The following is a 23,348-nucleotide window of genomic DNA, read 5'->3' as shown; positions in this document are numbered from 1 at the left end:
TATAATATGTGTTTATATATAGATAGATAGCTATAGCTATAACTATCTATCTCTCATATCTTTATCTTTTCCATATTAGGAAATAGGTATTTAAAAAAACAAATAAATAGGAATATGGTTTTAGGGTAGCATTATTTAAAAAAAAATTAGAACACACACATAATGTGTGTGTATTATATTTAATTTTGTGTTGTTTCTACCTTTCTTTGGAATATTTGTTTCATCTTTTTAAGAAAATATTTTCCTATTAAGAATTAATGCTATTTTATGAAAGTATATTTTTTCTTTACTTTTTTCTTTGTTTCTTTCAATTTTTTGTCTAGACCTGTCCTTTTATCATCTTGTAAATGTTCTATAGATAGTCTTAGAGAGTTGCCTGGAATACAAAGAGATTAAGGCATTTGCTCATGGTCACCCAACTAATATATTACTTTTTGTTTGTTTTTTGTTTTTGTTTTGTTTGCAGTTAAGTGACTTGCCCAGGGTCACACAGCTAGTAAGTCTCAAGTGTCTGAGATCCTATTTGAACTCAGGTCCTCCTGAATTCAGGGCCGGTGCTTTATCCACTGAGGCACCTAGCTTCGCCCCACCCCCAACTAATATAGTTCAAAGGTAGTATTTGAACCCATGTTTTCCTTCCTCAAAGGACCATCTGTTATCCACTACTTCAGGCTGCTTTCATGCATATTATCCCTTTCCTAATTCTTCTTCTCAATAACAATTATCTACAGTAACAATTTCTACAAAATCAACCTCTAATAAGACTCATAGTAGCTATCATTTATGTAGTGTTTATTCTGGACCAGGCACAGTACAATATAATACACATATTATTTCATTTGAACATAACAAAATTCATAGGAGGTAGGTGCTATTATTATCTCTATTTCCCTTGATAAGTAAACAGAGGTTAAGTGACTTGCCCAAGGTCATACAGCCAGTAAGTGACTGAAGCCAGATTTTAATTCAGATATCCTTGACTCCAGGCCCATTTTACTATCTAATTGTTCCACCTGGTTGCTAATCTGCACACAGAAAGGCTTAGGAAAATGTTTTTTTGTAATATGAATTAAATTATACAATTCCCACTTATTATGCATTTTATGTGAGGCCCACATTCTAAACCAGGAACTTGTTCCCAGATTTTTTTAATCATTAAACAATTACAAAAATCTTCACATGATGATAATATAGTAGAAAAACATGAACTTTTCCTAAATCTTCTGCTTTTTACTTATTACATTCACTAAGTAAACTTGAAATATATAAATATAACTGTGAGTATCTTTCTCATAGAGTCTCTATCATTAAAATCTCTATTTCAGTCATATATTCCTTGGAATCTTGCTTTGATGATTAGGGGAACTAGCTAGCCTAAAGTCACTATATGAGTAGTATTTGATATAAATTCCAAGTTAGTAGTTTGCTATTGTTTTCCTAAAATATTTTCTGCTTTCTTATGAGCTATTTTTGTGAATCAAATAAGATTACTCATTTTTCTCCCAATCATAATTCGAAGGCTGATACTATGGATAGTAAAGAAAATACATATTTATACATCTGTATTCATCTTAACAGTGGTCCAAAACAAGTTTGATCTCAAAAAATCTACCTTGTCCTATGTGAAAATGACTTTGATTATTTCCCAGATCATGTTGGATGCACAAACTACCACTGATATTCTAAATATATAGACTTCTACCATCCTCTCAGGAAAGGTCGATTCCATGAACATCAGAAGGGCTTATATGGATGACCTTATAACCTTTCCAAAAACAGTTATTTAGTATATTTTCAATTAGCAATTAAGTTTTTTTAATCTGAGTAAACTATTTAGTGAACATCAATTTCTGTTTTTAATTTTCAAAAATGTTTCCTACTTTTACAATAGTCATTCCCAAATTGGCTGTCTATGAAGACTATTGATATGTCAAGGAAAGATAAAATTATTTTAAAAAAATAGAAGAATAAAAAGGAAACGTATGGTGCACAGTTAAAACTATTTCAAACTGAATTATTTAAACCAGCTGTTGAACTAACTGTTGATGTTGAAAATAGAAACTGACGGAGGCGGCTAGGTGGTGCAGTGGATAAGGCACTGGCTCTGGATTCAGGAGTACCTGAGTTCAAATCTGGACTCAGACACTTGACACTTACTAGCTGTGTGACCCTGGGCAAGTCACTTAACCCCCATTGCCCCACCAAAAAAAAAAGAAAATAGAAACTGAATAGAGGAATACTTATTAAAATAGAGTATAATCAATTCTTTAAAATGTTTAATAAATTTAAATTGCTAAAATAAGAAACCAAAAAAAGCCCAGAAAATGACCACAGTCAACAAACACTTGATTAATAAATCAAGTAATAATAAAAAATATTCCATGCTGAGAGATATAACAAGAAAGGGAAACATTAATTTGCTATGGAAACTTATTGACAAAATCTTTTGGAGAAGGATGTTGCAAGATTTCAACCAACATTATCTCATAAAATAGAGACTAGCAGTAGAGGAAAAAATGCCTTAAAGAAAGCTTGGCAGGAAACCCTGTGGTAGTAACCTAATCTCTCCCCTCCTAACCCCACTCTTATACAAGTAAAATTACTTTTTTTTTCTAAAGGTATTGGTACCTTCCTCAAGATAGGTTTGGCTCAGATTCTTGAGACCCTCTCTGATGCTTGGTTAGTGGATAAGGATAGGTAATTTCAACAAGAGAGCTTTTATCAGCTGAATCAACTTTAACTATCCTTAGTGATCATATTTGCTAAATATATTCTGTTATGGCTAAGCTAATCTTTATTATTATTATTATTATTATTATCTAGCAAATGACACAGAAGTATCTCCTTTTGTTAAAATATAAAATTTAAGCTAACAGGGGATTGGCCTGAGTCAAGCTGAGCCCAGAACATACCCAATTAAGAAAAATCTTCCTAAGGACATTTAAGAAAGACTCTAAAAGGAGAATAATAAGCAGTTAAAGTATTTTAAAATATCTTTAAAGATTTTTTATAACAAGATCTTTACATCATTAAGGTTTATGGAGCAATTGTATTTGTCTTATAATATTTCCATATGTTTTTCATGAGGAAGTGGAAATGATGTTTTAAAAAAAGAAAATAATTGACAATATGAAAATAGTAATAACCTTCCTGACCACTAGGTGTAATGGTACATAAAGTTCCAGGCCTGGAGTCAGGAAGACCAGAGTTCAAAATCGACCACAGACCAATAATTGTGTTTTTTAATCCTGATTCCTCCAGTTTCCTCATCTACACAATGAGCTGGAGAAGGAAATGGGAAACTCCTCCAGTATCTGCCAAGAAAACCCCACAAGAGTCAGACACAAATGAAATGACTGAAAAACAATATCCCTGTTTGATAATCATCAGATTATTAGTACTAAATGGGGCAAAAGAACCAATATCTATACTCTCTATGGGTCCAAAGACAGTAGGTAGTCACTATTGAAGATGAGAAGCAATATGTAGTTCAATTGGAAGTGTTTTCCTATAACTGATAAGGTATTTCAGATATTTCTGTTTGGGAATGAAAATGGACTGATTGCTTCAAGGCCTGAAACATCACAGATACTTGCAAATGAGATTCACATTCACTCAAAACAGTTTAACCTAACTATCCATGAAGGTAAAATTATGTGGATGAAGAATGACTTTTGTTTAAACTGTGATATCAATTTGGGGAAGGGAATCAAATTTATATAGAGAATACTATGTTCCAGATGCTATACTATGTGCTTTACATAGATCATTTCATTTGATTCTCACAACTGTGCCAGGTTAAGTGCCTTTATTACACCCATTTTACACTTGATGAAACTGAGGCAAACATAAATGAGTTGCCCAGAGTCACACAGCTAGTAAATGTTTGAGGTCAAAGTTGAATTCAGGTCTTCCTAATTCCAGGTCTCGCATTCTATCCACTGTGACTCATTGGATGACACAAATTTTCATACACTGACATCCACAAACATATGTATATTAGTCAAAAACTGAAAATGAGATCATGCAAATGGAAAATAAATATTACCCAGTATTATAAAGGAAGAAGAGAGCAAAATGGATTTTCTAAGAAATTGCCTATTCCTTTTGGTGACCCCAAGCTCCTTTTGGATATCAATCTCCCTGTTTGTTTGTTTTACTAACAATATTCTTGTAACACAGAGAGTCATAAAATACCACCTCTCAGAAGACTTGAAATTTAATGTTACCAAAAGTGCAGTGGAGAGGCATATGGTGGGTAGTAGAAGGTTGCAATATGTTGTAGATGAGGAATTTTCCAGAAGTGAGATAAAAAATGTCGTCAGAGAAATGTGTGACTGGGGGGGGTGGTTTGGACTAGTCATGAAAGAATATTAGGACAACCTACATATTCCATCGGTAACTACATACAATGTCAAAGCATCTAGAAGAAGGACCCTAGCATGTTGGGTGAGAACACTGTGGCATAATTATAGGATATATATAAGAGAAACACAAGAGTGATCAGCTATGGATAGTTTGTGATCTTTTTAGAGTTCCAAAATCAAGGGGGTTTCAGATTTATTAAAGTATTTTAAAAGGGTTAAATATGTGTTTAATTGAAACGTCTTCCTTTTAATTCCTGAGTTCTAACAGTGACTTAGTACTTGGATTTAATTGTCTGTGTTCCATATAATACTGGGAATCTACGAATCTATGAACAAAAATACATGAAGTCTCTGAACAGAATGATTAATAAGAGAGATGACACAAAAGAAGAGACAGAGAGATATAAGAATATTAATTAAGAAAATGAGAGAGAATGGGGGAATGTTTTTCTTGTTTAGTAGGACTTTTGAAAGTAAAGTAGTAGTTAAGTTTATCTTAACTTCTAAAAGTAATAAATGTAAATGATGTTTAAATGTGTGCTCATAAAGGTCAAGGAAATAGTACTATGAAACCATAACCTTCAAAGATATGTCTAGGGTACAGAAAGATGTTATACTAATTTTTGAAAAGCCTAGACTTCATGTGAAGTCTAGCCATATATACAAGCAAACACATACAATATGAAATCTATCCTGCTTGAGTGATACTTTCACAACACAAATTATGAAGCCATCCTTCTGCAATGTTTTGGTTTGGCCCTTTTCATCATGCCCAACATTTTGTGACCAGATTTGGGGTTTTCTTGGCAAAGATACTGGTTTGCCATTTCCTTTTCCAGTTCATTTTACAGATGAAGAAACTGAGGCAAACAGCATTAAGTGACTTTTGCAGAATCACACAGGTAGTGAGGTCAGATTTAATTTCAGGTCTTCCTGACTACAGGACTAGTATTCTGTTCTATCCATTTTACCGCCTAGCTGCCCTTTGTTCTACAATATTTCATAAGAAATGACAATATCTGATCAATTGTGAGAGAATGGATCGATAGATGAATACAAATAAATAGATAATATTTTATCTAGATCTGTGTTTTTATCACTTTAGAAAACTACATGCATGGAGATTTGCTCCACTGATATGAATAGGAAACTTAATTGCATGGGATAATGGAAGGTTAAGTGATTTGTCTGTGATCATATATGGCTAACAGCTCAACTTGAGCCCAAGTCTTCCTGAGTATAGGTCCAGACCTTGATTCACTGTGCTATACTGCCTCTAAGATTATTAGATTATTGGTTGAACCTTGAACCTTAAATATATAAGTAATATAGTGCATACTGAAAAAAAAAAAACCTAAGGTAGTTCAAGTTCTTACTGAATATCGTATTGCCCTATGCCTTGCTCAAAACTTTAGAGGTTCAGGGTTTGTTAATATGGGGTTTTTTGGCTTTTTGTAAGCAAGGCAATTTTGATTTGTGTTTTAAAGAAATGACCTACAATAGCAATAAGAAGTGAACACATGGTACCTACCACCAAATTTCTCTCTCTTTTTTTTAATGGGAAAACTGAATTTTCTGTCCATTTACTATGGAATGTCATTCCTAGGCCACATACATTTTTTTTATAGTAGTTGAATAATGTGTAATAAATTCATAGATTAAACACCACTCTAACTAAGAATAATCAATCAAAAATGACAGCTGATTGATTTCTTTTATAAATGAGAATATATTTATTGTTTAATTGATTTCAGTGTTCTCAGAAAGGTTATTTGAAAGTCATATTTTAAAGGACTATTGCTGCTCTTTTAGTAAGAATTACAGTTATGCCAAAATGGGACTTTTTGACCAGTTTGGTATCTTTTTTTTCCCTTCACCAGACAAGAACATTTTTGACTAAGTCAGTTTTACTTTTTAAACTTCCTAGAAAAACAGATAATTATAAAATTGACATTATTTTAAGCATATTTCCATTTTAAACTTTAATAATATTTGATTCCTATTTGCAACTTCTGAAGTTCAGTCAAAATACTTCTCCTGAATGAACTGAATGAAATAGAATGCTTGCTATATCATGAAGAAAAATTACATGAAAATCTCCCTTGAGTCCTATGATTACAGAACTTAGGTACCATAACAGGAAAGAAACAGATGGCTCTGAAATACAGAGACATTTTAAAATAAACATTAATACAAGTTGGGATAAAATTCTTATTAGAAATGCCATTTTAATCATGTTAACTGTTGTTGACATTGCTATTTAAAACTGTTTTATATATCCTAGAAAGGGGAAAATAATTAATATGAGAAATAATGAATGCATGGTATTAACTATATTATTTACAATAAAAAGTCATGTCTTGAAAAAAAACGACTAGTATTTTGGTTTCATGAGGCATAGCCTATAAATATTTTTAATTGCTTTCATGATATTTGGAATCTACTTATTACCAATGTCTAATCATTTTCTCCTAAAATATGATTTTTACTTTATTTGGCATGTTAATACATAAGTGTCTGTTCTAAGAGAGGATGTTGTCTGGCTCTGTAAGTATAAGCATTTAATTGACCGTTAAAAAAAACACAAAAGAAAACAAAAAACAACTTGGGTCAGTTCTATAGTGAATCAAGCTGTTCTGTATTACAAGTTTCTTTTATCTGCATATGCAATCATGGATGATATTGGTGATATTTCCCCTTAAAAATAGAATGTGTGGTGTTTTAGTTTGGTTTGATTTAATTTATGTTTTCTCTGAATTCATATGACCTTATTCTGGGAAAGATTCTCATCATCTAAAGTCTATTATGTCATTTTCTTTGAATAAAGTTAGAAGAGAATGAGCACCCAATTAAAAAAAATCTAAGAAATCTGTTGCTATTTTAGTCAACTGAGAATATCTCTACTTGACAGAAATATATTGACTGTGTTTTGGGAATGTAGTTGAAATGTCCCTCATCAACTGCCCTATCCAAGTAATTACATTTCATTAGGAAGTTAGACCGAGATAGGACAAGGGGGCGAGGGAGAAAGGGTAGCTCCAGATTGTACAGGTTCTTAAATTCTATTTGCAATACTTGTGTCCAATAAAGATATGCAATTGGTCCCCCCATGTCATCTACATTTGGAAGACTGCTCCACTTTTAGAAAATCCATCTTGTCTTGGAGGAATATTCTCCATATCAGTAGCAAACACTTTGGTGATCACAAGTCTCCTTTTTTATGTCTTGCTTGATAAAAATCAGAGTCTTGAACATATCTGCTAAATATTTCAAAGCAACTTTACAAGGCCATACAGAGACTGCTATCAATGTTGACCTGTAAAACCCATTCCCTGAATTTGTCTTTATTGCTGATTAAGTTTATAATAAAAAATGAAATTCATTTTTTTAATTAAACGAGGAGCAGTCTAGTGTTCCCAGGAGACATTGGGTGGGGCAGCCATATGGTACTGGCAGCAAAAGTACAGCTGCTTAACACAGAGTCCTTAATTTACCTTACTATCTATTTTCATTAAAGGAGAGTCTCTGATAATTCCACTCGGCAAATCTGTTTTTATCTTGAAGGTAATACATGTAGTAGGAGGTAAGGATGTCAAACAAGAGGACTCAATAACTTGACAGAAAATTAGCAGCCCAGATATAGAAAGTAGTGAGAAGGTATAGCATGATGTTGCTGTTTTTAACGTGGTAGAGATGGAGTGGGGACAATGATGAACTCCAAGTTTTGTTGTTGTTTTGAAAAGCTTGTTGCATGAGTTGCCAGGACAAAAGACTTCACCATCCATTGGCTAATCTAATATTGATGAACCCTTCGACACTTGGTTAGATGGTGCTGGCCAGTATGTCTTACTTTGCAAACAGAATCTGTTCCTTGGGACTATAAAAAGTTGGAATCTATTAGAATGACTTTTGAGAACAGAGTAACCTCTATGCCATAATATGGTTATCTGACTCACATTGCTGGACTGATATTTAATAGAAATGAATACAAAATCCTATCCATGGTTTGAAAACAATCAACTTCCCAAGTACCAGATCAGGGAGGCATGGCTAAATAAAAGATAATTTTTAAAACACCAGGATTATTTTAATGTACTTCAAACTCAACATGCATTAACAGCTGACACAGCAGCCAAAAATCTCATGTGATCTTAGTTTCCATGAAGAAGGACATAAAGTCTAGAACTTTCCCTTGGCTAGATCATATCTGTAGCACTGAATTCAAGACTAGGCATCACATTTTAAGAAGGACATTTCATGAGTTTGAAAGCAACCTGAAGGAAGCTGCCAGGTTAGTGAAGTCCCTTAAGACAAATGACATTTGCAGAACATGTGAAGCAACTTGAAAGGCTTATCCTGGAAAAGAGAATTTACAAGTCATGATAGTTTTCTTCAAGGATTTTAAAAGCTGCCACATGGAAGAGAGTTATGGAATGTGTATTTCTGGAAATTTAAAGTCAATAGTCAAACAAAGAGCAATAATAATTACTCCCTCTATTCAAACATTAGGGTCAGGGGGGATCAGAAACTTTAATTGATTATATATACATCAGTACCAAATATTTATCACATTATAACCAAATAAGTTATAGTCTGTTAAGTTAGCAATATGTAATAAATGAAGAACTATACTTGAAAAGTGGTCCTACAATTCTATCAGAGAAAGTTATGATTGGAAAGTGGTCAGTATTGTAACAATGTACAATGTGCTCAATTGATTCCTACATAACAGAAAGAGATCTACAGGAGGGAAGTAGGGGACAGAAGGAAAGAAGCGTTATTAATCTCCTGCTATGTGCTCCATGCTAAGCACTTTATAAATATCTTGAAGGCCCTCAAATATGTTGATTGTACTCTTTTAAAAAATTTATTTATTTTTTTAATGGGGTAATGGGGGTTAAGTGACTTGCCCAGGATCACACAGCTTGTGTTAAGTGTTTGAGGTCAAATTTGAACTCAGATCTTCCTGAATCCAGGGCTGGTGCTTTATCCACTGTGCCACCTAGCTGTCTATGCTGATTGTACTTCATCTAGGATTTATAAAAAGACATGGACAAAAAAATTGCATAAATCACGGTAAGGATGACAGACATTTGAAAGTGTATTGAAGCATTAGAGAATAGTTTTAAAATGTATTTTATTTTATACATTAATTTTAGTAGAAAATAACATTGTAGAAAAAAGTTGAAATTTTTGTCACTTATTAAATCATTCTGTTTGGCCCCAGAAGTTTAAAAAAAAAAAGGAGCAATGGGTGGACGTTAGAAAGAGGCAAAATTTTGCTTTATGTAAAAAGAAAATAAAACAAACAAACAAAAAAACAATCCCCCTCCCCCCAAAACCAAACAAACCATGAAAACCTAACAAATATGACTTTCCAAAAAAGGATGGAGTGCTTTGGGAAGGTAGTAGGTTCCCTTTTCCTATAGGTCTTCAATAAAAATACTTGAATGGCCATTTGTAAAAAGTGGTAAAGATGTCATTACAATTCAGGAACAGATAGGACTAGATTTCTTTTAAAAAATGGCCACCCCACCCCCCAGGTCTCAGAATCACTGACAATAAAGGATTTACCCACAGCACAATGAGACATCAGAGTATGATTTTGTGGGGGAAATGTAATGTTCTCTTATCATAATTCATTGAAAGTTTAATATATTTTTAATTATACCAGTTTCTAAGTTCAGGAAAAGAGTAGTATTTCAAAGCAAAATCATGATCTGTCTTTCAAATATTTAAAACCTTTCAAACCCACCTTTCTGATATCTGACAGAAAGAGACAAGCACCAGGGACATTCATGAGCAGGAATGGCACCTACATTATCAATATTAACTGAAGGCAAAAGTAATTATATAGCAAGGTATACTATAAGCAGTATTTTATAAAATTGTGTGTGTTTGTGTGTGTATTTTGGAAGAGCATTGATTCACTATGGCATTATGGGATATTATCATGATATTTGAAATTATGAACATTAGAAATTATGAGGTTCTCATCAATCTTAAAAATCTATAATTTTTGTAGATTTTGTAGAAAATTATCAATCTTATTCTTTCCTGTTTTTTTTTTTTTGCTTCTGCAAATAGATAATTTTTAGTCATCAGGTCAAAAAGCATTTGCTATGTAGTTACTATGTTCTGAGACCTGTGATAAGTTCTTGGAATACAAATATAAACAAAAAATACCCCATCCCTGATGTTAGGGAGATTGCATTCTAATGTAAAGTAATACATAAAAGAATGCTAAAAAGTGGGCAAAGGTAAGGAAACAAAAGTACCATTTAGGGGACATGATGGAGAAAGACATCTGAAGATTCAGGAATGAAGCCAGAAAGAAATAAAAGAGTGAACATAACTGATCTGGGAATTTGCCTTAAAATGGAGATTTCAAGAGAAATCTACCAATCAGAAGAAGGAGCTGTATAGATGAAGCTACTTTCCAAGGTGAGAAGGTTTCTAGTTCATGGTGGAGAAAGAAGTCTGAAGAGTTAGCGCTTATCACAAAGAAAAAGAAAGGAAAGGAAATGGTTAGACTGGGCCTCTTCCTTAATCTTTTAAACATGGATTTATGCTTATTGTCATATTAAAGTCACATTATGGCATAGTGATTTTAAAGTATATCAACACTTTTTCTGGGGCTAGAATGGCATGGAGTGGTTCCATAATTCCAGTGGCATAGGGACTTGAACAAAGATCAATTTGAATGGCACAAATTCTCAATTTCTTTTGCTCCACTTCTTCTCATAACCACATATCCAATTAAAATATACTTGAATTTCAACAAGGTATTTTTTAAGTCTCTAAGTTATCTTTGTAGATAAGATGAAGACATTTTGATTAGATAATAGTACAATTACATTGATTTAATACATGAAAACTCAAGGGGCCCTTTTGGGGGGACTCCCCCATTTCTTCATTCCTTGAATGAAGGATGAATGAAGGATGGATGAATTAATCTATTCAAGGTAGAGGAAAGTCCCTAAAATGATGTCACAGGACTCTGAACTTGACCTTGTGTTCAGTATTTTTATCAAAGACTTGGAATTAGTTGGTCTTTAAATATTTTGTAGAATTCACTTGTCAATCCAACTGGTCCTATTGCTTTTTTTCTTAGGAAGCTCACTTATGGCCTCCAATGACAGTAGAGATGACATGTTTATAAATTTGACAGATAATAGTAAACTAAGAGGAATGGATAATAGTTGGAGAAATTTGGAATCTGATGATAAATACAGAAAATGGACAGAATTTGATAAAATATAATATAAGAAGATAGATAATAGAATGTGTATTAAGCACTTACTATGTGCCAGACACTGTGCAAAGTGCTGGGAATACAAATATAAGTTAAAAAAAAGACAACTTTTATCCTTAAGGAACTTATCTTCTAATAGAGGAAGACATCACATAAAGGAAGCTGGAAAGGATAGATAAGGGAGGGAACTCCCACTGTGGGAAAGATATAGAAAGATTATGACAAGTTTTTGAACTACCAAGGATAATCTATCTAGCCACCACACTTCAATTTACATCATAGTCTAAAATGAGATTATAGAGGAAACAGAAATGGTGCTAAAAAGAACACAGCAATAAAGCATCTGGATTAGAGTAAATATGTTGGAAATGATGCCAAGACATTCAGGGATTGAATCTCAAAGTATCTTAAAGAAAGGAAGAAACCAAAATCATGGGGAGAAGAAAAATCTCAAACCTTAAAAATACTGAAAAAGACAACTGCTCTTTGCAGCTCGCGCCGACCATGGGAATCTCCCGGGACAACTGGCACAAACGCCGCAAGACCGGGGGTAAGCGCAAGCCCTACCACAAGAAGCGCAAGTATGAGCTGGGCCGCCCACCCGCCAACACCAAGATCGGCCCCCGCCGCATCCACACCGTGCGCGTCCGAGGAGGCAACAAAAAGTACCGGGCGCTGAGGCTGGACGTGGGCAACTTCTCCTGGGGCTCTGAGTGCTGCACCCGCAAAACAAGGATTATTGATATGGTCTACAACGCATCCAACAACGAGCTGGTCCGAACCAAGACTCTGGTGAAGAACTGCATTGTGCTCATCAACAGCACCCCATACCGCCAGTGGTATGAGTCCCACTATGCCCTGCCCCTGGGACGGAAGAAGGGAGCAAAGTTGACTCCTGAGGAGGAAGAAATTTTAAATAAGAAGGGTCAAAAAAGATCCAGAAGAAATATGAGGAGCAGAAGAAGAATGCCAAGATCAGCTCGCTTCTGGAGGAGCAGTTTCAGCAGGGCAAGCTCCTTGCCTGTATCGCCTCGAGGCCAGGCCAGTGTGGCCGAGCAGATGGCTCCGTGCTGGAGGGCAAAGAGCTGGAGTTCTACCTGAGAAAGATCAAGGCCCGAAAGGGCAAATAAACCCTGACTTGGACATAGCCCTAATTCGGACACTCGCTTATGGAATAAACCCACCAGATTGTCAAAAAAAAAAAAAAAAAAAGACAACTAATAGAACTGCTGACTTCCATGCTAGCTTTTCCATCTAAGCATCTTGGTGGTGCAGTGGATGGTGTGCTGGGATTGGAGTGAGGAAGACCTGAGTTTGAATCCCACCTGAGACACTAGCCATGTGACTCTGGGCATATCATTTAACCTTTATTTGTCTCAGCTTCCTCATTTATAAAATGGGAATGATACTAATAGCACCTACTTCCCAGTGTTGTGATGAAGATCAAATGAGATGTTATTTGTAATATACTTTGAAAATCTTAAAGACTAAATGTTAGTTGTCATTATTTTTTTAAAAGTGAGAATATTTTACATATGTCAGAGTAATTTATTTGTAAAGAGGGAAGGGGACGAGTTTCACAAGTGATAATCGAGTATGGATTACCTAATTCATATCACATAATTGACTGACACAGGCAGAGAATATAAATCCCATCTGTGGTTATTATTTGATTGGGGGGGGGGGAGATATGAGTAAAATGTACTTAAGTGTTCTATTCCTGCAGGGTGTCAGCCATTCATACATCAGAACTACTCCAGTCCTTGAATGATATGTCAGTAGAAATAACTGATCCTCTGGTCCTTAATATCAGCAAAAGCATAAACTAGACAGATGGCACAAATGGACAATGAGTTAGGGCCTGAATTAAACAGGAAGAGGAAAGTGAGATAGATTGCCTTTGGGACAATGACCACAAACTTCTCCCGGAAACAAAAGCCCATTTTTAATATCAATATTCTAACAATGTTATTTTATGTCTACACATTGTGGAATGTGTGATTTTCACTTAGAAAGCAATAGGGAAACTCATGGGTGGCTGTGAACAGCTTGCAACACATAACAAATAAAAAAAAACCTACAAAAGTGAACTAGAATAAAGGATGTCAACAAATAAATTTATGATGAAAAATGAAAATGGGTTGGACATATGGCAAGAATAAGGGATAAGCAGTGGATAGCTATGTACTTAATTGGTATCTCTGGAAAGTCAGAAGGAAATGAGGAAAGCCCTCTGTTACAATTAACAAAACCTCTGCTGAAGTCCTATGAAAGGACACTGACAAGATTTACACAAAATAGACTGGTATATAGGCTTTTGGATTTGAATTAGGAGGGGGAAGGGATATTCACATAGATGAAATAATAGATTCATTCTAGTATTTCAGTATGTTTCATTCTCTGCTTGGTCAGAATGATTAATTTTCTTAATCTATTGTATTTTATTGGCTAATATTTTAATAATTTAATATTTATGTATTTACATTTATTAGTATAATTGGTTTATCTATAATTTACTTTTTTAGTGTTATCTTTACCTGGTTTTGAAATCTATGGATATTTGCCTCATAAATGGTTTTGGGTAACAAATGGCTCTTGTTTCTCTGTCATTACAACTAACATATGCAATTTACAATTTATTTTTAAATATGATGTTTAAAATAATTTTGTTGTGGAAACCATCCAAACAAGAAAATCTTAATGCAAGTAATAGTTTAATGATTTGTTTTATTTTCTCCTTTCAGATTGCATTCTATACATTTCTATAAATTATTTCTTGTTATGTGAGGTTTATTTATAGTGTTATAGTCATCTTTTTGTTTAAACTATTTGATATATTATAATATAGGGATGTACAGATTCCACTTTTTATTTTAATGATTTACATTTTCTCTTTTTCATTTTCTTGATTAAAAATATTTTCTGTTTTATTTATCAATTTGACTGTTTTTCCTTTCTATCCTTTTTATTTATTCTTTTTTTGTTCCCCTGGCCAGTGAGGGTTTAGTGAATTGCCCAAGGTCACACAGTTAGTAAGTATCAAGTGTCTGAGGCCAAATTTGAATTCAGGTGCTCCTGAATCCAGGGCCAGTACTTTATCCACTACATTCACCTAGCTGCCCCCAATAATGAGATTTCTTTTGTGTCTGTATATGTGTGGGGGCAATGAGGGTTAAGTGACTTGCCCAGGGACACATAGCTTTTAAACATCAAGTGTCTGAGGTCTGATTTGAACTCAGGTCCTCTCGAATCCAGGGCCAGTGCTTTATCCACTGTGCCACCTAGCTGCCTCCCTATTTATTATTACCTTTATGATTTCCCTCTCTTTTTGGGGGGATGTAGAGTTTTGGTTTTCTTTTCATTCTAGTGAAATTTCACTAGAAAAAAATTCACGCCTCATTTATTTATTTCCTACTTTTTGTTGTTGCACACAATAATCACCATAAGTCTGCCAATTGGACTATATTCTTTAGAATATGAAATGTAACATAATATTTCTCAAACATTCTTTAATTTTTTAACTTATTTTTTGCCCAATTATAATTTAATATATTTTCAACATCCATGTAGTTATATAAATTTTTATTATTAATTATTTATTTAAGTAGATTATAGTCTAAAATGTAGTATATATAGTTTATTGATTTTGTAATTTATAATGGAATGTATGATTAAGTTTTTGTCCAGAGTCAAGGTACACTTGAAAAAAAATGTCTATTCCCTGCTTATTCTATTTAATTCTCTACATGTATGTATTAATTCCCATGTATTAAATGAGTAGTTCAAATTTGTGATTTTGTTATTTTCAATATTTTTATTTGATTAATAGCATTTTCTGGTCCTGGAAGTTTTCTGTAAGTCCTTATATATACTGTCTTTTTTTAGTGTCACTTGAGATCTCAATTAATCTGGCATTTGTAGCTGTCATTACTTCAAAATCTTATTTTCTTCAGTATATGTATCAGATTTTTTTTTTGTTCTCACTATCTGGTTTTGTTATTTTGTTATTTTAAAACAAATATCAATTGATATCTTTTTTACTTATTTTATCTTATGACTTGTAAATCTCATTAATGCTTTTAGTCTTTAGATATAATTTTTTCAGATTTCCTAATTTTATTTTTTCTTTTAAAAATAAAGTATTCTTTAAATATATTGATGATTTGATTAAATTTATTTATTAAAATGTCTTCAATTCCATTCATTGAATTCAGTTTGTACTTCTAAGAGTTTGTATTCCTTTGGTCTTTTAGTCTGCATATACATGCATATATGCACACACAAACATATAGAGGAACATGCATACATATGTGTATATACTTATACTCATATACATGTACACACACATGTGTGTATACATAGTTATGCCTTCCACATTGCAGGGGTTAGGGGAACAGAGCCACAATCATCTAGAAAATCCACATAAAATGTTTCATTTCTCCTACCAGAGAAAAAGTCTGTTTTTTTCTTTTCTTTTTCTTTTATGGAGTGTTTATGGGACCTTAATGTAAAATTTGGGTTAAGTATTTGGTCATAGACTCTGTGTCATCTGCTGGCCTTTGTGTGTCCTCTGTAACTTCCACAAAAGTTCCTCAAAATTACCATTCAATTTCTTATGCCAATCTGGGATATATTAAAACTGCTATGGGAAAAGTTGAGAGAGAGAGAGAGAGAGAGAGAGAGAGAGAGAGAGAGAGCAAGGCAGACAGACATAGATAAATAGATGTGTATACATTTATGTATATAGATGGAAAGATAGGTAGATACATAGAGAAAGATAGAAGATAGATGAGAGATATAGATGAGAGATAGATAGATAGATAGATAGATAGATAGATAGATAGATAGATAGATAGATAGATAGATAGCTTTTTAAGGCAGTGTACAGTCATAGAAATTATTAATGGAGCAGAACAAATGAGAATGATCTGCTTAGGAACTGGAATTGCTAGGATATGAATGATAAGTAGAATGATATACTTATGAGCTGGGGTTATGAGATGGAGTTGCCTTTCCAATTTCCTGGAGCTTTGTTTGGGTAGTGAGTCCCTTGGCTCCTCGCCAGGTTGAGAAGGAAATTTAAGTTGAAAGTAAGTAACTTGATCTATCTGCCTCCATTTCCTTATCTGCAAAATGTGGATAATAATAAGTTCCTCCCAGGGTTGTTGTGAGGGTCAAATGAGCTAATACTTATAAAACATTTTGAAAACCTTAAAGCACTATCTAAATGCTATGTGGTGGTGTTGTTTTTGTCTTTCCTATATTTGTTATCATCTGCAGTTGAGATGGGAGAATTGACAAGAATGGGGTCACAGGTCCAAGTAAAATTCTTAGATAGAACTAGGAAAACTTTGAAACTTAGGACAGCAGTATATAGGATAATTTAACCTGACAAAAACAAGTCAGTAGAGAAAGTTTCAGTATAGATGACTACAAGAATATAACAGTTTTCTTAGAGAGCTGCCTAAGATCAGTTATTTCTAAACTAGGGATTTTTACTTTGGGAAATGCCCTAAAAACTTTTTTCCTCTCTTAGGCCTACAGTTCTTAGGTTGTAGTTTGAAAATGATGTAGAAAAATAAAAATAAAAGATTCAGACCTCTAAAAACTAAGCAAGAGTAAACCTTAAAACAGGTAAGGTCTGGACTCTAAAACCATTACATGCCTATAGTATACATACATGTAACATATATGTAAAGTCTTTGCGTCTAAATTTTTTGAAACTAAATCTTACTCATCCTGTACAGAAGGATTTTATTACACTTGAGATGGTATTTGTGATATTATTTCTTCCTTAATAAAAGGAAGAACTAAAGAATTTGGAAAAAAGTTTAGAGTTTTAAGGTTTTAGATTATTTTAAGGCCTACGTGAGATTAGTAGGATTCCTAAGGGTTTATTTGAGTTTCATCACTCTTATAAGCAGTACAAACAAGGATTTTTATGTCATTAGTTTTTTTTATAATTAGGTAATAGCATAGAAATCACCTCATATTCAGTGATATCAGTAAATTTTACCAAAATCCTCTACATCTTGAGACTGCTGCCCAATTCATATTGTACAAATCATTTTAAATAATGTTAACTATTAGAGTTCAGGAACCTGTTGGTATAAATAAATGGATACAGTTATCATTATAATGCAAGAAAATCTTAGTTTATTCATATCATGTTTGATTTTTACAGTCAGATCTTAAAGAAGCCACCATTGGATTTTTTTTTGGTGAGGCAATTGGGGTTAAGTGACTTGCCCAGGGTCACACAGTTAGTAAGTGTTAATAGTTCTGAGGCTGGATTTGAACTCAGGTACTCCTGACTCCAGGGCCGGTGCTCTATCCACTGCACCACCTAGCTGCCCCACCATTGGATTTTAAAAGTGATTTTAGTTATATTTTAAAATGATTAAAAAAGTCATTGATAATCTGATTGCTATATAGTCATTATTTACATGATGTACATGCAAATTATCAGTTTTGGGGTTTTTTTTCTTAACACAATTTAACATTTAATGAGAAAAACCTTCAATAAATATATATGACCAACCTCGATGGAAGAACAGGCAGCTTTTTATTTTTTTTTTATTTTTAATTTTCTTGAGCCATAAAATAAAGGTTTAAAATTTGTATAACATTTCAAGGCTTACTAAAGCAGTTTGGACCAAGGCAGCTTTAATAATAAACAAGTTGTTAAGTTTTCTTTTTAATCTTTATTACTCTTGGAATGACAGAGATGCTTAAATTATCCTCAGCAAAAACGTACTTTTGAGTGACAGAAGCCTTGAAATGTTGTTTATGTGTTTATCTTTAAATATCAAGGACTTAGCGGGGCAGCCCTCACACTAATGCCTTTCAGAACACCTTTACCAATCTTTATAATCTTGCTGAATAGGATCGTGTCCCTTTTATACTGCATGATGTTTCCCTACACAATATTTTTCACTTTTATTGTTAAAGTTTACTTTTTGAAACCATCATTCCCTGGCAAAGGAAACATCTTAATTAATGTTCTCTATTAAAGACAAGAAAACATGGCCCCCCCACCCCATTTGTTGTTGTGGTGGTGGTGGTGGTTGTTGCTAGATATTCTCTCTGCATTTTCTATTATTAAAATGAATGTCAAGGCAGAGGAGAGTATGTTCATGCTGTCATGGGGAGGATGCTTAGATTCCATCTGAACGTTGTTTTGCAGGGAAGACGTGTTAGATGATTTGATCACCTGTCAGAACTGTCTCTATGAAATGTCTTCTCTTCTCTTCTCCTTACCATCTGCACAGAAAAAAAAGAACAAAGCTTCCCATTCTCCAAAAAGGTATGATAGAATGGAGGGGGTTTGTAGAAATCATTTAAGACATCAGTGGTCCATGTGGAATTTCCTTCTCTCTTTTCCCCCCCGCACCTCCACCACTCCTCCTATCTCATGCTGTTATTGTTAGGAGAAAATGATCAATCTAAAACAATTTGCCTAGAACCTTTTTTTTTGTCTTCTTTTTTTGGAGTCTGTGTGGTAGGGAACTTTAAAAAGTAGGCTGTGCAAATAAGTAAGTTTTATGCTAAATAGTGCTGATGAATGTGTTTGAGAGAACATTTTTAAGCAGATGGCATCCACAGTGGTATATCTACAATTCCCTTTAAGATTGCCCTTTACATTACACCCTGTCATTGAGCCCTGACACAGCTGAAAGGGAGGCTTTGAAAAGCATTGCCTCTAAAAAGAATGTGACAGTATTTTACCTACCACTACCCCACAGGGATGTTGGGAAAACAAATAAAATGATAGATCTGAAAACTTGAGCTACTCAGAAGTTAAGTTCAATAGGAAATGGATTCTTATCATTATCATTATTATTCTTGCTGCTTATGATTTAAACCAACCCATTTAGATTGTAGCTAAGAGAAGCTTAAGACTAGGAAGAAACTCAAGGGAACCCTGCCCCTTCATTTGCTATACAATGATTCAAAAATGTTTTCCTGGATATTGGGGATTCCATCTAAAAAAAATTGTCATCTACATTCTTTAGTATAATATTTAATTTTTAAAGACAAGAATCAATATACATCAAGTTTATTTAAATAGAATATAAAAATATCAGAACTATTTGGGAAAGGATTGCCTAGCAGATTCAGATCTAAATCAATATATTTGTCCACATTACCTCTAAAGGCAAGGATTTTCTTTTGCTTTTCTGAGACTTTACTGAAAAATGTACAGGAAATGGTTCACCAATTAAATAAACTTATAATCAGATATTGTTGACCCATCCATATGAATGCGCGCGCGCGCGCACACACACACACACACACACACACACACACACACACACACTCCTAACCTCCTAGCATAGGTACAGTGGCTAGAATTCTCAGGTTGGGGTCAGGAAGATTAGGATTCAACCTGGTACAGGGAAGGGGAAATGGGCTTGTTAGAGAACCAGAGTTCCCATCTGAGCTCTGCTGCTTTCAGACTTCATGTGATTTCTTTCAAATCTTTTCAATACTCGCCTTCAGTTTCCTTCTTTGGGAAATTAGAGAATTAGATTAGATCAGGGGTTCTAAACCTGTGGTCATTGAATATGTGTGTGGATATGCCAATAGCTGTATTTCTTTTTTTGTTTGTTTGTTTGTTTTTTTTTTAGTGAGGCAATTGGGGTTAAGTGACTTGCCCAGGGTCACACAGCTAGTAAGTGTTAAGTGTCTGAGGCCGGATTTGAACTCAGGTACTCCTGACTCCAGGGCCGGTGCTCTATCTACTGCGCCACCTAGCTGCCCCCCAATAGCTGTATTTCAATAGGATGTGTTTCCTGATTTGAAAGCCATTATTTTGAAAAGGGTTCCACAGGCTTCCCCAAACTTCCATAGGGACCCCTGACACCAAAAATAAAAAAAAGGACCTGAGAACTGGATTATCTTTATGACCCCATTCAGATGAAGCTAGGTGGCACAGTGGATGGTGTGCTGGGCCTGAAACCAGGAAGATCCACCTTCCTGAGTTCAAATCTGGCCTCAGACACTTGCCAGATATATGACCCTGGGCAAATTGCTCAACCCTGTTTGCCTCAGTTTCTTCATCTGTGAAATAAACTACGGAAGGAAATGGCAAACCACTCCAGTATGTTTGCCAAGAGAATCCCAAGTGGGATTGTGGAGTCAGAAAGGACTGAAATGACTGAACAAAACCATCAAGTGGCCCCTTCCAGCTGTACATCAAATGGTTCCCTTATCAATGGATAACACCTCTGTGTCTCTACCAAGTCTTTAGGAATTATCTACCCAGTAGTAGTCATTTTAGAGTCTGCAAGGGCAGGAGTTCTTACAAAATGACCTTACTATCCTAACACCAGAGATTCTACATGGATTTGAATATCTATTTCTATTTAGAAATATTCAAATCCATTATGAATTTAGATATAACACATGCAAATATATGTTTATTATAGGCATTTGAATATACATATATACACATACATGTAGGTCTCTATGTATATCTATGTGTTTATTTATATGTGTGTGTATATCCATATATATGTATGTATATTAGTCTGTGTGTATATATGTTGTTGTGCAGTCTCTTTAATTGCATCCAAATATTCATGACTTCATTAGAGATTTTCTTGCCAAAGATATTGATGCTTTTCCTATTTCCTTCTCCAGTTCATTTTACAGATGACAAAACTTAGGCAAACAAGGTTAAATGACTTGTCCAAGGTCACATAGCTGGTAAGTGTCTGAAGCCAGATTGGGACTGAGGAAGATGAGTCTTCATTACTCCTGTCACAAAACTCTATCCACTGCACCACATAGCTGCCCTAATGTTGAAAACTATCTCTATGTGTAACTGGAAAATAATAAAATGCTTTCAAAAAAAAGACACTCTGTGCCATCCAGGACCTTACAATCTGATGAGGAAGGCAACATGAAAACAAATTTATATAAAGCAAGTCATGTATAAGATCAATAGAAAATGATTAACAGAGGGAAGGCCCTGGAATTATTAGGAATTGGGGAAATTTTTCAGTAAAAAGTAGGATTTTGGTTTGAACTTAAAGAAATCCAAGGAGGTCAGTAGTTGGAGCAGTGGAGGGAAAAAAGGTCCAGGAATGGGGGACAGTCAGACAAAATGTCTGTAATCTGCAGTTGGATTGTCTTGTTCATGGAACATCCAAGAAGGAAGAGTCACAGGACAGGAGTATATTTTGGTGAGTAAGGTGTAAGAAGACTGAAAAGGTAGGAGGGGGCTATGCTTTTGAAGGGCTTTGAATGCCAGAGTATTTTGAATTTGATCTTGAAGGGAACTATTAGAGTTTATTGAGACTTGAGGCAATCAGACTCACAAATCAGCTATTGCAATGATTCAGGCATGAGGTGAAGAAATACTTCATTAAAGTGGTGGGAGTGTCAGAGGACAAAATGGGGCACATTCAAGAAATGTTGTCATAGCAATGGATTGGATATGGGGAGTGAGAGATAGTGAGTTCAATCTGACTCTTAAGGGACTGGGAGAATATTGCCCTTCACAATAAGAGAGGGGAGGAGGGTTTAGGGGGAAAAGATGTTTTAATTTTGTACATGTTGAGCTTCAAATGTCCACGGGTCAATCAGTTTGAAATTTATTCAAGCACATTAGAGATCTGAGTTTGGAGATAAGCAGAGAATTTGGGGCTGGATAGGTAGGTTTGAGATAATCAGCATAAAGATGATAATTAAATTGATGGGAGATAATGAGGTTACTAACTGAGGTATTACAAAGAAAGCAAAGAGGACCCAGGTGTGAACCCTTAGGGATGCCTACAGTTAGAAGACATGCTTTGGAAGATGATCCAGCAAAGGAGAAAGAGGAGTGGTCAGATACACAGGAGGAATATGGTGTCCTGAAAACTTAGAAGAGAATATCAAGGAGGAAAGAGTGATCAACAGTGTCAAAGGTTACAGAGAGGTGAAAGAGAATGAGCAGAGAAAAGGTCATTGGATTTGGCAATTAAGAGATTATTAGTAAATTTTGAGTGGTCAGTTTTGGTGGAATGATACTTATCTAGTGCATAAAATGTTTGGGCCATACACTATGGGCAGTGTAGACCTCAGACTGAATAAATATAGGGCCCAGTTGTATAATGAGAATGTAATTACATTTTATTTGTAATAAGTGATTACAATGAAGGTCGTAATGACATTTCAATTAATCTGTGACTTCAACCAAATAAGTCTTCTGATATTGTATGATTTTTGCTTGCCTTTCTTAATAACCTCCATGGATATTGTATTGTTGATACTTTCCCTGCTATTTTTTTTTTTTTGCTGGGCAATAAGTGTTAAGTGACTTGCCCAGGGTCACACAGCTAGTAAGTGTCAAGTATCTGGATTTGAACTCAGATCCTCCTGAATCCAAGGCCAATGCTTTATCCACTACACCACCTAGCTGCCCCTCACTGCTACTTTGAACATTTCATATCATAATCTATAGATAATTCTCAAATCTACATATGTAGCCCAAATTAGTGATGTAGTTAATAAACTGTGAGATTTAAGAGTTTGGAAGACCTGGGTCCAAACCCTTCCTTCTTTCCTTTCTTCCCATTATGAATTTTTTTTCCAGTCAAACTGGCTTAGTTAATATTCCCCAGGCTTGGCTATTCCTTATACCTGGAGAAAACAAAACAAAACAAAACAGCTCCCTAACCTTTGCCTCTCAAGATCCTTGACTTCATTCAAGATTCTACTCAAGTACTACCTATAAC

The 23,348-nt window shown here is 34.5% G+C and overlaps 1 pseudogene; it reads left to right on the top strand.

Annotated features, from left to right (window-relative positions):
* Window positions 1-12,108: 12,108 nt before the first annotated feature.
* On the top strand, window positions 12,109-12,839 carry LOC122749074 (annotated as a pseudogene).
* The last annotated feature ends 10,509 nt before the right edge of the window (window positions 12,840-23,348 follow it).

Source organism: Dromiciops gliroides, chromosome 3 (assembly GCF_019393635.1).
Source record: "Dromiciops gliroides isolate mDroGli1 chromosome 3, mDroGli1.pri, whole genome shotgun sequence".
NCBI lineage: Eukaryota > Metazoa > Chordata > Mammalia > Microbiotheria > Microbiotheriidae > Dromiciops > Dromiciops gliroides.
The sequence above is the reverse complement of the archived record's forward strand: the minus strand, read 5'-3'. Positions and strand labels throughout refer to the sequence as shown.